The sequence below is a fragment of the Loxodonta africana genome, chromosome 7 (assembly GCF_030014295.1).
Source record: "Loxodonta africana isolate mLoxAfr1 chromosome 7, mLoxAfr1.hap2, whole genome shotgun sequence".
Lineage (NCBI taxonomy): Eukaryota > Metazoa > Chordata > Mammalia > Proboscidea > Elephantidae > Loxodonta > Loxodonta africana.
In genome coordinates, this window is record NC_087348.1 from 61,018,208 (window position 1) to 61,034,535 (window position 16,328).

The following is a 16,328-nucleotide window of genomic DNA, read 5'->3' on the forward strand; positions in this document are numbered from 1 at the left end:
AATGTATATGTAACAGATTGTTTGCCTTTTCAGCATTCTTCACATGTACAGTTCAGTGACATTAGTTACTTTTTTATCATGTTGTTCCACCATTAACAGTATCTGTTTCCAAATTTTCCCGTCATTCTTAGCAGAACTCACTGCTTACAAGACATGGAGCTTTTTTCTTCTCTGTTTTGACTTCCTTTCTTTGTGCGACTGTACAAAGGTTGGTGCAATTCCAAGAATAAGACTGAGAGGGAAGTATCAGGTTCCATGCAGATCACAAGCTCCAGCTGCAGCTGCATCTCAGGGGTCTGTGTCCGGATATCTAGCACTTACACGATATGTAATAAAGGTTCATCTTCCGGATCCTTACGTATAAAATTCCTTTAATGAACTCACAGAAGAGAGGATGCGTGATTAGTGTGCATGATTAAATTTTTTAATTCTTCAATATATGTCCACCAAAATTCATTCCTTCTTTTATTTATAAAATATTTATTAAGTACCTGCTGTGTGCCAGACTCTATTCCATGTCCTGGGGAGAAGAGAATGAACAAAACAGACCATTTTCCAGACTGATGGAGCTTTTCTTTCAGCTGAAGAGACAAAATCAAACAAACAAACACATTGATATGCCATTTCAATTTCTAAAAATTTATGTATCATCATCCATTTATCAAGGTAGCAGAGCTTTATATGTGGTATTTCATTTAATCCTTACTGTAGCTCTAATGAAGCGGATGTATAAGATGAAATGACATGATATAATATAGTATAACATAGTATAACAATGCAATGTTTTGCAGACGAGAAAACTAGTAATTGCATAGGGTCCCAAAGCCCTTAAGTGCCTGAGCGATAACCTAAAATTAGATTCATCTGAATCAAAGTGCACATAATATGCAGTTATGTTTTTCATTCTTCAATTTACCATTATTATAAAGCAATCACAGAGTCCTGGGTACTATGCTAAATAATAGAAATACGAAGATGAATAAGATTTTTTTTTTAATTTTTTTATCACCAAGAAACAGTCAGCTGGTAGAGGAGACAGACATGCAGATAAACTCCTGCACTGGTGCATTGTGGGAACTGTAGCAGAAGACTGTACAGGAGGCAGTGGGAAGACAAGCAGAGAAAGATCTGTTCTATCCATGGTGATATAAGTTTTGCAAAGGAAATGGCACATGAGCTGCACCCTCTACTGTATAGAATTCCCTTTCTCTTCTCTGTGCCACTGCATTTTGCGAGCAGGCAACTATCTGATTACAGTGGAAGAAGAGTTACCATTGGTAGAGGAGACAAATCACTATTGTCCTAGGTCAGTCTATGTTACTAAGGTGTAAGAAACTGTTGAAATTTCTGATATTCAGTTTTTCTTTTTTCATGTATACAATAAAGTTAATGACACTTGTACCATCTCTATAATGAAGTTGCTTGAGGGTTTGAAATAGTGTAAGAATGGCTGAGTAAGAAATAACATACAATAAAAATGTGAACCAGCAAGCCTGTAAAGAGTAATAACTATGAGCAAATCATTTCCTCATTTTTTTTTTTGATTGTGCTTTTTAGGTGAAAGTTTATAGCTCAAGTTAGTTTCTCATATAAAAATTTATACACATATTGTTATGTGACCTTAGTTGCTATCCCTATAACGTGACAGCACACTCCTCCTTTTCACCTCAGATTTCCCACGTCCATTCAGCCAGCTCCTATCCCTTTCTGCTTTCTCATCTTGCCTCCAGACAGGAGCTGCCCATTTAGTCTCCTGTATCTACTTGAACTAAGAAGCACACTCTTCACAAGTGTCATTTTATGTCTTATAGTCCAGTCTAATCTTCATCTGAAGAGTTGGCTCTGGGAATGGTTTTAGCTCTCGGTTAACAGAGTCCGGGGGCCATATCTTCTGGGGTTCCTCCAGTCTCAGTGAGACCATTAAATCTGGTCTTTTGAGTTCTGCACACCACTTTTCTCCTGCTCTGTCAAGGACTCTCTGTTGTGTTCCCTGTCAGAGCAGTCATTGGTGGTAGCTGGACACCATCTAGTTCTGGTCTCGGGCTGGTGGAGTCTCTGGTTTGGATGACCCTTTTGATTTCTTGGGCTAATATTTTCCTTGTGTCTGGCGTTCTTCATTCTCCTTTGCTCCAGGTGGGTTGGGACCAATTGATGCATCTTAGATGACTGCTTGCAAGTTTTTAAGATCTCAGATGCCACTCACCAAAGTGGGATGCAAAATATTTTCTTAATAAACTTTGTTATGCCTGTTGACCTAGATGACCCCCTAAACCATGTCCCCAGACCCTCCGCCCCTGCAACTGTGTCCCTCGAAGTGTTAGGTTGTGTTCAGGAAACTTCTCAGCTTTTGGTTTAGTGCAGTTGTGCTGACTTCCCTTTTTTTGTATGTTGTCCTTCCGTCCACCGAAGATAATTCTTGCTAGTGAATTCCCCACTCCCTCCCTCCTCACTCTTGTAACCATCAAAGAATGTTTTCTTCTGTGTTTATACCTTTTCTTGAGTTCTTATAATAGTGGTCTCATACAATATTTGTACTTTGGCGAATGACTAGTTTCACTCAGCATAATGCCTTCCAGATTCATCCACATTATGAGATGTCTCATGGATTCATCGCTGTTCTTTATCGTCGGGTAGTATTCCATTGTGTGAATATACTATAATTCATTTATCCATTCATCCGTTGGTGGGCACCTACTTTGTTTCTATCTTTTTGCTATTGTGAACAGTGCTGCAATGAACATGGGTGTGCATGTATCTATTGATGTGATGACTTTTACTTGTCTAGGATAATTCCAGGGAGTTGGATTGCTGGATCATATGGTACTTCTATTTCTAGCTTTTTAAGGGAGTGCCAAATCGGTTTCCAAACTGGTTGCACCATTTTACATTCCCACCAATGTTCCAGTCTCTCTACAACCTTTCCAGCATTTATTATTTTGTGTTTTTTGGGTTAATGCTAGGCTTGCTGGGGTAAGACAGTATCTCATTGCAGTTTTGATTTGCACTCCTCTAATGGCTAACGATCGTGAGCATTTCCTCATGTATCTCTTAGCCGCCCGAATGTCTTCTTTGGTGAAGTGCCTTTTCATACCCTTTGCCCATTTTTTAATTGGGTTATTCACCTTTTTGTTGTTGAAGTTTTGCAGTATCTTGTAGATTTTAGAGATTAGACCCTGATTAGATATGTTGTAGCTAAAAATTTTTCCCAGTCTGCAGGTTGTGTTTTTACTCTTTTGGTGATGTCTTTGAATGAGCATAATAGTTTGATTTTTAGGAGCTCCCAGTTATCTAGTTTCTCGTATGGTGTTTGTGCATTTTTAGTTATGTTTTTTATTCTGTTTATGCCATTTATTAGGGCTCCTAGTGTTGTCCCTATTTTTTATTCCATGATCTTTATTGTTTTAGATCTTATATTTAAGTCTTTGATCCATTTGAGTTAGCTTTTGTGCATGGTATGAGGTATGGGTTTTGTTTCATTTTTTTGCATATGGATATCCAGTTATGCCAGTACCATTTGTTAAAGAGACTGTCTTTTCCCCATTTAATGGACTTTGGGCCTTTGTTAAATATCAGCTGCTCATAGGTGAATGAATTGACATCTGGATTCTCAATGCCGTTCCCTTGGTCTATGTATCTGTTGTTATACCAGTACCAGGTTGTTTTGACTACCATAGCATATAATAGGTTCTAAAATCCAGTAGTGTGAGGCCTCCCACTTTGTTCTTCTTCAGTAACGCTTTACTTATCCAGGGACTCTTCTTCTATACAAAGTTGGTGATTTATTTCTCCATCTCATTAAAAGATGTCATTAGAATTTGGATCTAGATTGCATTGTATCTGTAGATCGCTTTGGGTAGAATTGACATTTTCACAATGTTGAGCCTTCCTATACATGAACAAGGTATGTATTTCCACTTATGTTGGTCTCTTTTGGTTTCTTACAGTAGTGTCACGTAGTTTTCTTTGTATAGGCCTTTTATGTCTCTGTTAGATTTATTCATAAGTATTTTATCTTCTTGGGGGCTATTGTAAACAGTATTGATTTGCTGATTTCCTCTTCAATGATGTTCTCTTTTTTGGTGTATGTTTGTATGTTTACCTTGAACCCTGATACTTTGCTGAAATATTCTATTAGTTTCAGTAGTTTTCTTGTGGATTCTTTGAGGTTTTCTGTGTATAAGATCCTGTCATCTGCAAATAGGGATAATTTTACTTTGTCCTTACCAGTTTGGATGCCCTTTATTTATTTATTTAGCCTTATTGCTCTGGCTAGTACCTCCAGCACAATGTTGAATAAGAGTGGTGATAAAGGGCATCCATGTCTGGTTCCTGTTCTCAAGGAGAATGCTTTCAGGCTCACTCCATTTGGGATGATGTTGGCTTTTGGCTTTGTATAAATGCCCTTCATTACATGGAGGAATTTCCCTTCTACTCCTATTTTGCTGAAAGTTTTTATTATGAATGGGTGTTGGACTTTGTCAAATGCTTTTTCTACATCAATTGATAAGATCATGTGGTTCTTGTCTTTTGTTGTATTTATGTGATGGATTACATTTACTGTTTTTCTAATGTTGAACCATCCTTTCATACCTTGTATGAATCCCACTCAGTCATGATAAATTTTTTTTTTTTTGATATGTTGTTGAATTCTATTGGCTAGACCTTTTGTTGAGGATTTTTACATCTATGTTCATGAAGGATATTGGTCTGTAATTTTCTTTTTTTGTGGTGTCTTTGCCTGGTTTGGAAACCCTGGTGGTGTAGTGGCTAAAAGCTAAGACTGCTAACCAAAAGATCAGCAGTTCAAATCCACCAGGTGCACCTCGGAAACCCTACGAGGCAATTACACTCTGTCCTCTAGGGTCACCATGAGTCAGAATTGATTCAATGGCAACAGGTTTTTGGTTTTGCCTGGTTTTGGTATCAGTGTTATGCTGGCTTCATAGAATGAGTTTGAGAGTATTCTATCCTTTTTTATGCTCTGAAATACCTTTAGTAGTAGTAATGTTAACTCCTCTCTGAAAGTTTGGTAGAACTCTCCAGTGAAACCGTCAGGGCCATTGCTTTTTTTTTGTTGTTGTTGGGAGTTTTCTAATTACCTCTTCAATCTCTTCTTTTGTTATACATTTATTTAGTTGTCCTACCTCTGTTTGTGTTAGTTTAGGCAGCTGGTGTTTTTCTAGAAATTTGTCCATTTCCTCTAGGTTTCTGAATTTGTTGGAATACAATTTTTTATAGAATTCTGTTATGATTCTTTTAATTTCAGTTGGGTCTGTTGTGATATCACCCATCTCATTTCTTATTTGGGTTATTTGCTTTCTCTTCTGTTTTTCTTTTATCGGTTTGGCCAGTGGTTTATGGATTTTGTTGATCTTTTCAAAGAACCAGCTTTTGGTCTTGTTAACTATTTTAATTATTTTCCTTTATTTCATTTAATTTTGCTCTAATTTTTATTATTTGCTTTCTTCTGGTGCCTGAGGGCTTCTTTTGCAGCTTTCTTTCTATTTGTTCAAGTTGTAGGGTTAATGTTTTTATTTTGGTCCATTCTTCTTTTTGGATGTGGGCATTTATTGCCATAAATTAACCTCTGAGCGCTGCTTTTGCTGTGTTCCAAGTGTTCTGGTAGAATGTGTTTTCAATCTCGTTTGGTTCTGTGAATTTCTTTACTCTGTCCTTAATTTTTTCTATAACCCACTGGCTTTTGAACAAGGTGTTATTCAGTTTCCATGTATTTGATTTTTTTTCCTTGCTTTTTCTGTTGTTGATTTCTACTTTTATGGCTTTACGGTCAGAAAAGGCATTTTGTAATATTTCAATGTTATGAATTCTGTTAAGGCTTGCTTTGTGGCCTAATATGTGGTCTACTCTGGAGAATGTTCCACGTGCATTGTAAAAGAAACTATACTTGGCTGCTATTGAGTGCAGCGTTCTGTATATGTCTATGAGATCAAGCTGGTTGACTGTGCCGTTTAGATCTTCTGTGTCTTTTTTGAGTTTCTTTCTGGGATGTTCTGTTCACCAAAAGTGATGTGTTGAGTTTTCTGACTATTATTGTGGAGCTCTCTATTTCTCTTTTCAATGCTGATACAGTTTGTTTTATGTATTTTGGAGCCCTGTCATTGGGTGTGTAAATATTTACTATGGTTATGTCCTCCTGGTATATTGACTTTTAATCATTATGTAGTGTCCTTCCTTATCCTTTGTGGTTGATTTTACTTTAAAGTCTATTTTGTCAGAAATTAATATTGCCACTCCTGCTCTTTTTTGATTGTTGTTTGCTTGATACATTTTTTTCCATCCTTTGAGTTTTAGTTTGTTTGTGTCTGTAAGTCTAAGGTGTATCTCTTGTAGGCAGCATATAGACAAATTGTATTTTCTATCCATTCTGCCACTCCCTGTCTCTTTATTTGTGCATTTAGTCTATTTACATTCAGCATTATTATTGTTAGATACGAGTTTAGTGCTGTCATTGTGATGTCTTTTTTTGTGTGTTGTTGACAGTTTCTTTGTTCCACTTAATTTTCTGTGCTCAGTTGTTTTCCTTTATGTATTTTCATCTTTTTCATTGTTGTTGCTTTTTGTATTTGCTGAGTCTTCATGTTTTTCTTTTTTATTTTGATGTGTATGATTGTTAGTTTCCTTTGTAGGTAACTTAATATTTACCTCTGTTTTTCTAAGTTTAAACCAATCTTTTATTTCTTGATATCACCTTGACTTCCTCTCCATATGAAAGATCTGTAACTACATTATTTAGTCCCTCTTTTTTGTTTTAATGTTGCTAACCTTTACATATTGACATCTCTTTTCCCCTATTATCAGTGTTTTAGCTTTGATTTATTTCTGTGACTTCCCTATCTGGGTTGATATCTAGTTGATCTGTCCTGTGTTCTAGTCTTGGGTTGTTATCTGGTGTTATTAATTTTCTAACTGGAGGACTTCCTTTAGTATTTCCTGTAATTTTAGTTTTTTAATTTATTATTATTTTTTTTTTACAAATTCCCTAAAATTCTGTTTACCTGGAGATGCCCTAATTTTACCATCATATTTTTTACATTTGAGAGACAGTTTTGCTGGATATATAATTCTTGAATGGCAATTTTTTTTCCTTCAAGGCTTTATATATGTAATCCCAATGCCTTGCCTGCATGGTTTCTGCTGAGTAGCCTGAGCTTATCCTTATTGACTCTCCCTTGTAGATGACTTTTTGTTTATCCTAGCTGCTCTTAAAATTCTCTCTTTATTTTTGGTTTTGGCAAGTTTAATTATAATATGTCATGGTGACTTTCCTTTGGGATCTATCCTGTGTGGGGTTTGATGAGTTTCTTGGATAGATATCTTATCATCTTTTGCAATATCAGGGAAGTTTTCTGCCAACAAAAATTCAACAATTATCTTTGCATTTTCTGTTATCTTCCTCTGTTCTGGTACTCCAGTCACTCATAGGTTATTCCTCTTAATAGAGCCCCACATAATTCTTAGTGTTTCATTTTTTTTAATTGTTTTATCTGATTTTTCCTCAAATAAATTGATGTCAAGTGCTTTCTCTTCATTCTCACTAATTCTGACTTCCACTTCCTCAATTCTGCTCCTGTGACTTTCTATTGAGTTGCCTAATTCTGAAATTTTATTGTTAATCCTCTGGATTTCTGTTTGTTGTCTCTATGTGTTCTCGCACCCTGTTGAATTTGTCATTATGCTCTTGTATAATCTTAAGTTCCTCTGTTGCTTTGTCTGTGTGTTCCTTAGCTTGTTCTGCATTTTGCCTGATCTCCTGCCCAATCTCTTAAAGAGCTCTGTATATTAATCTTTTGAATTCTACCTCTGGTAATTCCAAGTTATCTTCCTCTGGAAGGTTGCTCGGTTCTTTGTTTTGGTCACTTGCTGAAGCCATTATGGTCTGCCTCTTTATGTGATTTGATATTGCCTGTTGTCTCTGAGCCATCAATAAGTTATTATATTTATTTTATGTTTGCTTACTGTGTCCTAGCTTCTTGTTTTGTTTTGATATGCCCAAATAGGCTGGTCATGTCGGCGTTTGATTATTGATGTCTTTGAAGCTCTTGCATACTGTCACCAGGTTGTTAGAGCTGTTACTAGGTATGTAAGCCCAGGAGTCTATTTACTTTTCTTGTGTGAATTTAGCTCAGGTGTCCAGGTAGTCAGTCACTAAGTGTGTGGTGCAGACTTTCACATACCGTACTAGATAGGCAGGAGTGATTGGAGTAGGCACAAGGATCTGGCTGCAGTAGGCGGTCATGTGCTGAGAAAGGCAGGGAGCTGTTCTCTGCCTCTGAGTGGTTGGAAAGCATGTCCCTGTTCGCTTGAGCATTTAGGTGGGTGGGTTTCGCAACCTGACTATGGGCACCCAATGCTATTGGCTGTAAGTACTGAGGTTATTACCAGGACTGAGAGGCACCACTTATTCTTGGACCCCTGTCACTAGGATGGAGTGGGTGGAACCACCAGTCATCAGGCCCCTGATATGGGTAGGTGGGGACTTTGCTTAAAGGGCAGGGTGGTGTCAAATGTCACAAATCGGCCACTCCCCCTTATAGCTGATGCAGTTGAAAATAGGCTTCAGGTATATACCCTGTTGTACTGTGCTAATGAGGGCCTACACTGTTGAAATGGGCCCACACAGGTCTATGCAGGGGTGAAAGGCATTCAAAGTCTGTGGACCCCTTACGCCTGTGCCTAGGCAAGGGGGCTGTGCCTTCCCTGAGTTCCTGGCTTAGGGGAACTGGCAGATTATTTTTTTCTGCTTGTTAATTTGTTCCTGCTCCAAAACTGGGGAAATGGCTCAGAATACTCAACAGGTCCTACCTCTGGCCCAGGGAGCACATCAATTGCTGAAGCCAGACTTGGACCTTGAGCAGAGTGGGAAGGGGGCAGAAAGGTACTTCCCACGTGCGGTAAGGGTTTTTTTGATCTTCACGGTAGGTGAGACGCTTGTATTTATCTTTTGCAATTGAGCGCTGCTTCTCCCTGGATCTGGAGGATTGAGTTGACTCTCCACCGCTCAGTTTTTCCCAATATAGAAAATGTGTCCCAAACACTATTGCTTGCTTCAGCCTGCTCACACTAGCTGATCCAGCCTCCATGGTGCTGGCACTGGCTAGGTCAGGTCTGGCAAATCCTTGTGCTTCTGAACTGTCTGTCCCTCCCTCTGCCATTTGTCCAACTCCTCAACTTTGTCTTTGATATTCAGGGCTCCTACATTGTCATGCATAATTGATTCACTTGTTTTTTGGGTCTTTGTTGTAAGAGGGACCATAGGAAGCATCTGAGTACTCTTCCATCTTGGCCCTGCCTCCATTTCCTCACTTTTTGACTTTCTCTTTTCTTTGTCAAATCTTTCAATATCCCCAGTCTGTTTTCACACTGCATGTTTTACATCTCTTTATATTCAACCTGGGGTCCTGATGACACAGTGGTTAAGAGCTCATGCTGCTAACCAAAAGGTTGGCAGTTCCAGGCAAGTGCAATCCACCAGCTACTCCTTGGAAACCACAGGAGACAGTTCTACTCTGTTCTATAAGGTCACTATGAGTTAGAATCAACTCGATGGAAAGGTTGTTTTTTTTTTTTTTTTTTTTTTTCTACTCAACCTGCTTCTGGGCCTTCACCATCACTTTTGCGGGTCATCAACATGTGGAATTTGCCACTAGTCTTATAGGATCTTCTTATTTTTCTGCCCCATCGTATGCTCTTCATTCGTTTACTCATTCATTCATTTTGTTTATTTTGCCTTGAGCAAATTATGAGTATTTTTGTTTGCCTCTTTTTATCTTTTAAAAACAGATTTTTAAAAAAGAGAATTCCTTGCTTGTTCTAAAAATTCAAGCAATAAAACAAGACAATAAAATTTTAAATTCACTTAAAAACCACCACCCCAATATAACTTTTGTTTACCTTTTGGAAAATATCTCTCCATATTGGTAATTCTCAGACTATAATGTGCATCAGGATAACCTGGAAGACTTGCTAATAATGCAGATTCCTTCAGGCCTCAACTCCCAGAGTTTGCAACTTAATATATACAGGGTAGACCCAGGATTCGGAATTTAAAATGTAAGGAGGTATTTAAAAACCCAAGGTGATTCTGATCTAGTGGTCTGCTATTGCTGCAAACACCCTGCGTCAATATAGAAAGAGGTAAATAAATTCACATAAATGTTCTTGTGGCAGATATGGTTGGTTGACTCCTCCTGTGCTATTTCCTACTTATTTCTCTCTGTGGCTTTTCGCTATAGGGACTGAGAAGCCCAATACTCATTTTCCTGGTCTCTTGTGCAGCTATGATTGACCATGTAACCCAGTTCTGGCCAAAGAGGGCTGGGAAAGCAAAAGGCAAACTAGTTAACCCTGCCCCCTCACCCTTTGAAGTAGATGTTTATCATATTTGTGACCACCTATTATCTTTTGAATTGCCTGGCATAGAAATCAGTGTCTTCAGAACATGTATGTTCTGACTGGGCAGAATCATTCCTGAGCAGACATCTAAGTCCCATGTATCAGACATAATCCTTGTGAGACTGATTTGGAAGTGTACAGTTAGGAATCAGGCTCTGTATGCATTTTCCATTTTGCTAGCATGGTGGTTGGTGGGTGAGGCATCTGGATTTAGGTATTGTTGGAGGCAATGATGGCAGTTTCCCAGTGGTGGTAAGGTAGGGCGACCTATCCATTCTGTTTTGTCTAAGGCGTTCATGGCTTCACCATGGAAAGTCCTGCATCCCCAGAAACTCTCAGTTACAGTTTTAAAAAGTAAAAGTTTAATATCCCAGGAACTCCACCAGTCCTGGCCAAACCCGGACGATTGATCACCCTGTGGTTAGGTGACATTCCCAAGTGGTAGTAAGTTCAAGTTCCAAATAAAACCATGTTCCTGGAATTTAGTGCTAAGCAGTGGCAATGACTGAAGTTTCTTCATCTGGCTTGTTCTGCAGTGGGATTAAGGATTGGGGATATTCTCTTGGAATCTGAGCCTAAGGTCTCCCCCCCCCCCCGCCTCCAATGTTTTCACAAGCTGCTGAATATACTGTACATCACTTTTTAACTTAAACTCGTAAAGGTGGATCTGTTGTTTTCAGTTAAGGTCCTTGAATGATATACCTTCTTCCTGCCTCAAATACCACCATGACACCTAAAGCTATAGCAGCCATCTTATAATAGGAAATGATGAAAATGAGGATAAAAACCAACAGTCAAGGATGGTCAAGTACAAAGAAAGAATGAGCTAGTGTCCTCATTTGTATAAATGAAGTAATGAACCAGTCCTAGAATTGTATACATATAAGATAGTTACTAGAGTTAATAAGTGTCTGGTTTTAAGTTATCCTACCCCACTTAAGTAAGCTATTTTAACTGATATGAGCTCACGCTATGAATGCTATTATATAACATGTTTTCCCCTCACTCAGTAGTATGTGACTTCTGTATTTCTCTGACAATAGTTTGGGTTGATAGCATCTGTGATGACTGTAAATCCTACATTTCCTTGATTCTCCAACCTCTTTTCCCACAAAGACTTATTCTTCTTAGAATATTAAAAAAAAAAAAAAAACAGTATAACAGCATCTTATACTGTTTTCTAATTTTTTTTTTTCGTGCTTTGGTCTTGTATAAGTTAATTGCTAGAAGTTTAATGAAAAGAGTAAAAATAGTCATATTTGAATACATTGCTAAAAAATAGATGTAAAATGTTTAAAAGAAGCATAAAAATTCACGATGTAAAAGCTGATGGATAATTTTTGCTCATTTCTGCTGCAGTCTGGATTTCTGCAGAACTAAAGAATTTGCATTTTTTGCTCCTTCATAACCTTTATGTCATGACTCTGCAGAACTATTCCTAGAAGAGACAGCTTAGAACATCCTATTTCTCTTCCAAACAAGGAGCGAGAAGTTTTACTGGGTTGTTCTAATCAGATGATTAAAAAAGAAGAGAAAGAAAAACAGAGAAAGAAGGAAAAGAAGGCAGGGAGGCAGGAAGACAGGGAGACAGGAGGGAAGGTGAGAGCAAGAGAAAGAATAAAGTAACAAAAAAAATGAAAGATGAAAGTAAAGGGTATTACAAAAAATTATGAATAGACATCACGTAACTTGTTTATAAGCTATTCCTTCATTTGTCATCTTACTTAAAAAATTAAAAACTCTTTCAGTTAACCCCTATCTTTTTTATGTTCCCTTCAATGTTTTAGAGACTCCGTAAGAAACAAAGTAACTGTTTACCTTCCCAGAAAGAGCATTTTGCCAAAACAGGAAACTCAGCAAGGCACAGTGCTTCCAGCCCATGCCTCCTTCACCCTGGAATCTTCCTACAGCTATGACACAGGTACTGCAGACATCTTATCCCCACAAATCAAGCCCTGCTTTCCTCAGAATCTACGATCCATTAGAGACTCACCAAGGGGACTTGCTGCTGTCATGGAGTAGTATCTTATTATTCAGAATCTAAAACTACCATCATCCTAGCTCCTTGTTGGTATTTTTGCTTCCCCTCGGCTTGCTGTCTATAGCATCCTGTCTCTTGCTCCACAATGTGTATGATAACAAAAATGAATAACTTCTGATCCAATATATCTATATCTCAAATCTTCCTGGGTAGTCTTCATAAATATTTAGCATTGCAGCTGAAATCTTCAACGATGCATGCTACTTTAGAGCAGATCACCTGATTTTTGAGGTTTTTTTTTTTTTTTTTTTGTGTCAGCATAACTTTGGGAAGTTACTTCAACCCTCCTGAGCCCATTTTTTAACTGGATTCTTTAATTAATCACTGAACATTGAATTAAAGTTTTTACGTATTCTTACAAGTCCTTTGTCAAATATATGTATTGCTAATGCTTTCTTTCAGTCTGTGGTTTCCTATTCACTTTCATATCTGTGTCTTTAGGAGAGCAGATGTACAACTTAACAATTTTCTTTGTGCTTTTTGTAAACCATCTAGCAAACTTTGCCTACCTCAAGGTTGCACAGATTTTCTCCTATGTTTTCACCTAGACCTAGATGTAGGTATATGATCCATTTCTAGTTATGTTTTATGTACGGTATGAGGTAAGGGTTGAGGTTCATTTATTTCCATATGCATATCAGTTGTTTCAGCAGCACTTGTTAAAAAATTTGCCATTTTCCATTTTAATTATCTTGACGCCTTTGTAAAAATCAATACAACATCTAAGTATGAGTCTTTTTCCGGGTTCTATATCCTGTTCCATTATCTGTGTCTACCATTATGCCAATATCACCCTGTCTTAACTACTATAGCTTTAAGTCTTGAAATCAGGTGGTGCAAGTTCTCCAAATCTATGCTTATTCATAATGATTTTAGTTCATCTAGTCCCCTGAATATAAATTTAAAAATCAGCTTGCTAATTTCTAAAAAAGAAAATAGGCTTTAAGGGTTTTCATTGGTGAGGTAACGAATTTATAGATCAATTTGGGGGAGAATTCATGTTCTAAAAATATGGAATCTTCCAATATGTAAGCATACTATATCTTTCCATTTATGTAGGTCTTTCAAACCCTGGTGGCTTTGTGGTTAAGAGCTATGGTTGCTAATCAAAAGGTCGGCAGTTTGAATCCACCAGGCGCTCCTTGGGAACCATATGGGGCAGTTCTACTTTACCCTGTAGGGTCGCTTTGAGTGGAAATCAACTTGATGGCAACAAGTTTGGTTTGGTTTTTGGTTCTTAATTTTGTTCAGCAATGTTCTAAAAACCGATTGCTGTCGAGTCAATTTCAACTCATAGTGACCCTAGAGAACAGCCCCATAGAGTTTCCAAGGAGTGGTTCATGGATTCGAACTGCAGCCTTTTGCTTAGCGGCTGAATGCTTAAGCAGTGCACCCCCGGGGCCTCCAGTGTGCTGGAAGTGCTTACTTGTCTATGCTAAGAAATTTGGAAGACAGCTGCCTGGCCAACCAACTGGAAGAGATCCATATTTATGCCTATTCCAAAGAAAAGTGATCTAACTGAATACATAAATTATCAAACAGTATCATTAATATTACACACAAGTAAAATTTTGCTGAAGATCATTCAAAAGCAGCTGCAGCAGTATATTGACAGGGAACTGCCAGAAATACAAGCTGGATTCAGAAGAGGACATGGATATCATTGATGATGTCAGATGGATCATGGCTGAAAGCAGAGAATACCAGAAAGATGTTTACCTGTGTTTTAGGGACTGTGCAAAGGAATTTGCCTGTGTGGATTATAACAAATTATGGATAACATTGCAAAGAATGGGAATTCCTGAACACTTAATTGTGCTCACGAGGAACCTGTACATAAATCAAGAGGCAGTTGTTTGAACATAACAAGGGGATACTGCATGGTTTAAAGTCAGGAAAGGTGTGCATTAGGGATGTATACTTTCGCCATACTTATTCAATTTGTTCGCTGAGCAAATAATCCAAGGAACTGAACAATATGAAGAAAAATAGGGCATCAGGATTGGTGGAAGACTCATTAACAACCTATGTTATGCAGATGATATAACTTTGGTTGCTGAAAGTGAAGAGGATTTGAAACACTTACGATGATAAAATACCACAGCCTTCAATATGGATTACACCTCAACATAAAACCAAACCAAAACCAAACCCAGTGCCGTCGAGTTGATTCCGACTCACAGCGACCCTATAGGACAGAGTAGAATTGCCCCATAGAGTTTCCAAGGAGCAGCTGGTGGATTTGAACTGCCGACCCTTTGGTTAGCAACCGTAGCACTTAACCACTATGCCACCAGGGTTTCCCCTCAACATAAAGAAAACAAAAATCCTCACAACTGGACTCATAAGCAACATTGTGACAAATGCAGAAAATATCGAAGTTGTGAAGGATTTCATTTTACGTGGATCCACAATCAACAGCCATGGAAGCAGCAGTCAAGAAATCAAAAGACACACTGCATTGGGCAAATCTGCTGCAAAAGACCTCTTTAAAGTGTTGAAGAGCAAAGATGTCACCTTGAAGATAAGGGGCGCCTCACCCAAGCCATGGTGTTTTCAATTGCCTCACATGCATGCAAAAGCTGGTTGATGAGTAAGGAAGACCAAAGAAGAACTGACACCTTTGAATTGTGGTGTTGGTGAAGAATATTGACTATACCATGAATTGCCAAAAGAACGAATAAATTTGTCTTGGAAGAAGTACAACCAGAATGCTCCTTAGAAGCAAGAATGGCGAGACTATGTCTCACATACTTTGGACATGTCATCAGGAGGGATCAGTCCCTGGAGAAGGACATCATGCTTGGTAAACTAAAGTCAGTGAAAAAGAGGAAGAACTTCAACAAGATAGATTGACACAGTGGCTGCAACAATGGGCTCAAGCATAACAACAATTGCGAGAATGGCACAGGACTAGGCAGTATTTCCTTCTGTTGTACATAGGGTCACTGTGAGTCAGAACTGATTCAATGGCACCTAACAACAACAATGTTCTATAGACTTTGATTTACAGGTCTTACACGTACTACATCAAATTTATCTCTACATATTTCATGTTTTTATTGCTATTACAAACGGCATTGCCTTTTGAATTTTATTTTCCAACTCTTCATTATAAAAAAACTTTTTGTGTATTGACCTTGTATCCTGTGACCTCATTTAATATTTATTAGTTGTAATAGCTTTTTTGTATATCCTTAAGTTTTTCTACATACACAATCATGTCATGCATGAATAAATACAGTTTTATTCATTCCTTTCCAATTTCTATGCCTTTTTTTCACCTTATTACACTGACTAGGACCTTCAGTACAATGTTGAATGGTTAGAGCAAACACCCTGGCCTTTCCCCTAAGTTTGGTGTATCAATCAATTTTCAGTAAACGACTGACTCCTTTGTATCTCAGTTGTCACCTACCTCAGGCAAAGTTCCTTGATATTTTATACCTATATCAGAAGTGTCAAACTTGAGGTCCATAGGTTGAATATTGCCCACAGATATCTTTTGTTTGTCTCCAATGATTTTAAAAGACAAAAAACCCCCGAGCGTATGTTTTGAAGGTAGGAATTTCTATAGAAACAGAAATTAGATTAGTGGTTACCTAGGGCTTGGGGGTAAGGGGATAAGGAGAGACTGCTAATAGGTACAAGGTTTCTTTTGGGAATGATGAATATGTTCCAAAATTAGATTATGGTGATGCATACACTATAAATATACTAAAACATTTAATTGTGTACTTTAAATAAATGATACACAAATATCTCAACAAAGCTATTTTTAAACAAATAATCCTAGAGCTTTAAAAAAAACTCTTCTCTCAGAGACTGTTTCAGCAGGTCTGGAATATGACCTAGGTTGTGCATTTCTAACAAA